We start from the raw sequence: 6,221 nt of genomic DNA on the forward strand, positions 1-6,221 counted from the left end.
AACCAATTGAACAAAAATACGGCTCAGTAAATTTGACAGAAAGTGTGAACCCATTTACACTTTCTTTCCATGCTCCATCAAACAGCTTCAGGTGCATTTCCACCTCCCCTCTGGATGGAGGTAGTGCCTACCCTGATTTGCATGCTAACCGGGAAAATCAAGATGGATTACAATCAGCCTTGTGATCTAGCTAACGGAGATGTATTTATGTGGCTAAGTCTGAATAAAAAGTAAATCGCATCTGAATTTTATTCACACGAGACACTTGAAATGACAGTTGTAATTGTGGTCTTAGTAAGCACAGAGCTTAGCTGTTTTGTCAGAGTTGACATTTGCTGAATTTCTACTACAGAGTTGGTGGCAAGTGCAAAGTTGGCGTGACCCACAGTCAGAATGGCCGCAGTTATGAGAATGAGGTCCAGGTTGAGAAATACTGGAAATTCTTTAGGTGATGAGCCAATTCAAATGTTTTCAGTTTCGTCTCAAAATACAAAATGAAAAGAAAATGGCAATGAGAATATAATACTTAGTTCTCTATTGTCCAGTATACTGTAACAGCCAAATCAGTTAAGTTGAATATTTATTTTTTTATGTTTAAAAATACTCTGGACAATACTTCGAATAAATCAATCTTCTTGACAAGGAGAAAAACCAAATTTAACCAAAGCAAGAAGCACACAGAATCCACATGTATTTTGTACTGACGTCACTAGTTCTAAATGTCTACCTCTTTTGTCCTTGTGTGGAAAAGCAAATTAACATGACGGCAGGATCAAGCAGAACATATAGGACTCGAAGGTGCACTCAACCAACCTTGCACATAAAATGTTAGTTTACAAGTCACAAAGAGGGTCATCTCGGCCTGGGCTTGGAGACTACAAACTTAAAACACAAAGCTTTTGTTTGTAGAGTTTTTGGAGCTTGGACCATATTAGAAACTAAAACTCAGAATATCTTGTCTTAAAAATCGATTCGTGCAACTTTATGTGAGTGCGATACTAAATCACCGGAGTAGTCCTTTTTAAAAACCCTTGTGAGGTAATCAGCAAAATATAATGTTGTCCTTGATCGTTGTAATCAAAACATCTCATGTTAGACGTGTTTTGTTTCATCTTGGTATTTGTGGATATCATTTCATTGTGCTTTTTTTTTTAAAAACGCAGAAACACATTCTGTTATTCATATTTTGGAACAGTTTGTTGTGTTTTTATTATGGTATAATGGAAAAAAAAATAAAGCAAATAAAGATGACTAATATATGTCAAACCATAAATAATTCACTTCACTGTTGTCATTTAATCATGCACTATATTCATTGTTTAAATACTAGTACATTACAGTGATAAAAAGCCAGTGTCCACTGACCTGCAGTGTAACTTCTCCCTTTCCTCCCTCATTTGACTGAACCATCCGTCTTCATATTCTATTCTTTGTCATTTCCTTCTCTCGTTCTCTCCCGTTTCGTGCCTTAATGAAAGGATGATTTGTCTTATTCATCTTGAGTAGGTAGTCTGACGACCTCTATCCTCTATCATATTATTTCCAGATAATGGAGATGGGATGGAGATGGAGAGGTGTTTTGAGCCGATGCACAAGACCAAAGATTAACAATCCTTGACACTGTGCGTCCTCTTGACCTTCTGAGTCTTATCAGTTTTACTTATGCAAAGACACATGCTTTTACTAAAGGATACAGAAGTTTCCGACCTCAAAGAGACCAGAGACGACCAAACGAAAGCATTGAAAATCTGTTAATTTGGGTTATTACTTCCGTTAAATTATTAACACGCCTATCAATTCTGAACAACAGCAAGGACGTGATTAAACAGGGCCTCTGAGTGACACATCGCTGCTGCTGGTGTCATTTAACAGCGCTGGGGGGAGGATTGACTTTCAAAGTGTTGACAGGGACAGGGAACATTTACATGCAGTGGAAAAGAAACCCTGATAGCACACAAGGCGACATCACCCCACCCATGGCTGTAGGCTCACAGCAAACCTCCCTTTTATAAACACGCGCACACATGCAGGATGGCTTCAGGGCATTAAACCTGTTCAGAAAGATGCGGGGAACAGTGCAGGACATGAGTAAGCAGCGAAAAGACCTGGTGCAAATATTGACTCCTGTTGCATGTATGTGTGTTTACTTTAGCGCTAACTGGGACAAAAAAAAAAAAAAAACAACTCACACAGGGTGTCGCCACTTCTGTGAAAGGTTTCTCACACTAACATAAGAGTGACCAAAAAGTTCCACGAGGAAATTGGGTATGCACATAAGAATGGTATAGATGATAATAAAGCTCTGTTCTGTCTCTTTTGCGTGACTTAAGCCGTGAATTTATCTCAGGCATTGAATTATTAAGGCCTCCAGGCGACAGGATTCCCATGCCAATGCCAGGCTAAGTGCCCTACATCTTATCTTTGTCTCTGGCCATCAGCCAAGAGCATGGAGCTGTGGCTCAGGAGGAGGAAAAAAAAAAAAAAAAAAAGTTTCTTTTGGGAAACATTTGGGGAACAGAGGGAGGAAGACTGGTCAATGTTTAACACATTTGAACCACACCAGGGCCGAATACACAGTGACCTTCTGAAGTGGCTCACTGCTCACCTTCCTTTAAGTCAAAGAGCGCGATTCCACCATCCTGAAATGTTTATCCTTCAGAAAAAAGGGACAATGAGAAGGCAGCGCTAACTGGAAAGTGGTTTATATCTCAACCAGGCTTAAAGTGCCACTATGTAACTTCTGAAAGGAGAAACAGGATGCTCATTCTTGCACAAATTAAAAGTTAAATTCATAAGCAATAAAACGCAGCCTTGATGAATTCAGTACACTAAATGGTTTTGTTGCTAAAGCTGCACTTTGTCCGGTATGACCAGTAGCTTCTGGTGCTTTAGCTGTTTTTTTAGCATTCAACGCTAAAAAGGCAAAAGTTAAATATAATCACTTTAAGAAACAAATCAAATCGAGTTTCCAGGCAAGAGATTTAATATTTAACCAGAGCTAAACATTAGCTGATTTCCAGAGATGATGGGTTAATTCCTAAATAGGAGGACTGTCTTGGGCTCTTTCTCGGACATTTAAAAGGTATGAGATACCAATTGATGTCGACACTGTTTAATGGGTTTAATGGGTGACAGTGAGAGGTAAAATCAACAAACATTAGAGGGCTGGCAAGTCGTTGACCCCGAAATCCTGCATGTGTAGAAGGGAACCAGGAAATAAATTCAGAGAAAAAATCCCTATCTGTCTTAACGACATTTGACACTCACTGTATGTTCAAAAATATATCCAAATTTTAAATTTAACAACTCAGAATCTGTAGAAAAATCCAGTTTTAGGTGGATATCTCCTCGTTAAATACAGTTCTCCCTATTCCTCTGAGACAAGGAAGGGTGTGTGTGTGTGTGTGCGTGCGTGCGTGTGTGTGCGCGCGCCACAATTAAGCTTGACATCATTAACTCCAACAAAGCCTTGAGAAAAACAAACATGTTAACTGAGCACACACACCTTGGGGACTCTATAGCCGGCTGCCTAATGGACCTAATAAAAACAACACGAAGGAATCTGACACACAAGTGCTCTTTATTTGCCCACATACACACCATCTACATTCAACGCACAGCAGGTTGTGGCCCAAATTAGCTTGTTGCAAAACGACTTTTGTGCTGTTATCGTGAGGTGGGGTGAGGTGAATTGATTGCTGTGAGTCAGTATAGTGTAACAGTGACAGATACCGAGAGGGAACTAAAATGGAAAACAACATGGTCAATAGAAAAAGTGACCTCCATTGCCTGCTTTCAAACAGGGATGTCAGGGTTCACTCACTTTGCCTTTTTTGACTCTGTCACACACACATTAATGTCCAGTAAAACCTATTATGTCCTCTTTCCTTTTTGTGATTTTTGAAAGTTGAAAGATTAAAGGATATTCTGTTTCATTTTAATCATCAATTGATTCTATAAAAAAACCAACAATAAATGTATCAAGCGTACATGGGAAATGTAGTACATAGTTCGTGTTCCAAAGGTTCAAATACACATGAAGCTTCAAAAATATATCACAAACACTTAGGAACCCTTCGATACCTAATATTTAGATTTCCACGCTGCTTTTTGTATTCATGAACTTTCAGTTCTTGTGATGTTACATCTGTAAGTGGGCTTTGGGAACTAGAGCTGCAAACTACATTTCCCATGTGGACTTGCATGAAAAAAAGCACGGGTGTGCTCCGTCTGGTGTCATTATAAGCTCTGAGATTCGCCTTTTGTCAAACATTTGCCCTGACGAAGGTCTGAAGACTGAAAGCTTGGCTTTTTCCTTAAATACCCGCAGTGTAAGCAAAAGACCAAAGTGTCCAAACGCTTTCTTTCTCAAGTTTTGATGTTTTGTAGTTTATTTTGAATGGGTCTGTCACACACCCTCTTGCTGCTGTAAAACACTATGAAGAGGCTGAAAATAGTCCTCGACAAATGCACTATTTTCTCCTGTTTGAGTCACGTTTGCCAAAAACTACAGTCAGTAGGAAGCGGTGGCTGACTGCCACTAGACAGAGCAGGGAAGTCGGGAAGTGTTGAGAGACGAAAATAACACTGTTAGTTTGGGCACTGAATTTGTTTATAGGAAAAAGAATATGGAACAACACCAGCCTCATCATTTAAATGCTCCTCAGATCGATACCATGTCTCAAACCCTTACAGGCTCCTCGTCAAAATGATTTAGATTAAATCAGAAATGTCACCCAGCTATAACCAGGCGTTTTTTTTTTTTTTCATCTAAAAAGATGAATATATACTGAATATATTCCCATTAACAAACAAAATGCTTAACTTGTATTTTCGGCTAATTTTTCAGGTTTTCAGCCCCCAACGGCGATGCAAAACTTGTATGTTAAGCTGATATTTTGCCTAAAATAGGGACTTTTGTTTTGAAGAAGAAACCAACTTGGATCTGGGGCTTAACGTGACCTAAGAAGTATAGTTTTTACATTTATCCTGTATGTTGAAATTACCAGAACTTCATCCTTTTCTATTTGTACCAAAATAAAACCCCTGCTGTTTTATCAATCTTTAAGTGATCTGTGTGTCCTTGAACTGGTAGAAAAGATCAAAGTGATCCAGTGACGCACAAGCTGAGCTCAGTTCTGTTGTTTTGCCGCGAAACGGCGCAGTGATGAGAAGATGAGTCACTGGTTTGATCAAGCAGGAACTCTGGAGCAGATCCTGTTGTCATCACGCTCCGTTTATATATGGAAATGTTCCTTTTCTCATTTCATAAGACAATCGCACACTGTCTCTCACAAACTTCTCTCACCCTTTTCGTGCAGGCGTGACTTGTTTCTTGACGCCGGCTGCAAACATAGGGTGTACATTCAGAACTTCATAAAGAAAAGCGCTCATTCTGAAAACTCTGTGATATGTTTTTTCCAAAAAAAATCTTGAAATATCTTCTTCAGCTTCTGATTTCCCCTTGTGTACAAACTGCTGTCACCTACTGTATCCACAAGCCAGTGTATCTTGTCCATCATGAAAAGTAAAAATAACAAACAAGGCATCAACAGAGACACGTACCTTCTTGTTCACTTACTCTGAGTCACTGCAAATCAAAGCTTTGGCCTAACTGTAAATGTATTTTCACACACACAGGCCTCAGCCTGTCTCTCAGAACGTGAGAGATTATAAGTTTTCCAAGGTAAAAAACAAGCAGTTTGAAAAAAGACGTGTTCTTCTTTATAAAAAAATAACTTAAAATAATCTGGAGATCTTGTGCAAAACAAATGCCTGTGTCATCTCAGAAAAACAAAGTCCAATTACAGTCAGAAGTTTCGGTCTTAAAAAGAGCACTTTATAATGGAGAGCCATGGCGAGCAATTACAGCCAAGAGCAAGAGGGATGGCGATAGAAGGGGGTGGGTGAGATGAATAGATAAATGTCTAAAGAAAGGGCTATTTTGGTATCGTCAGGGCTCTCTCCCACCTCCTGCGCTGAGATGCACGGCGACAGACACACTAACAGTCTCCCCTGCTGTGAGGATCCTAAGTAAGTCAGCCAACCAGGATTTTTTTCAGTCATGGCTGTTGTGGAGGTTTCCAAGGTTCACTGTGTGTGTGTGTGTGTGTGTGTGTGTGTGTTCCTGCCTCAAGCAAAAAGCCCCGAGGTGTTCATTAGCGGAGGCCCCGGGGTCCTGGATGCCGCCTGCCGAGGCTCTAACTGCTGCGATGGCGTGG

The sequence above is a fragment of the Xiphias gladius genome, chromosome 12 (assembly GCF_016859285.1).
Source record: "Xiphias gladius isolate SHS-SW01 ecotype Sanya breed wild chromosome 12, ASM1685928v1, whole genome shotgun sequence".
NCBI classification, from domain to species: domain Eukaryota; kingdom Metazoa; phylum Chordata; class Actinopteri; order Istiophoriformes; family Xiphiidae; genus Xiphias; species Xiphias gladius.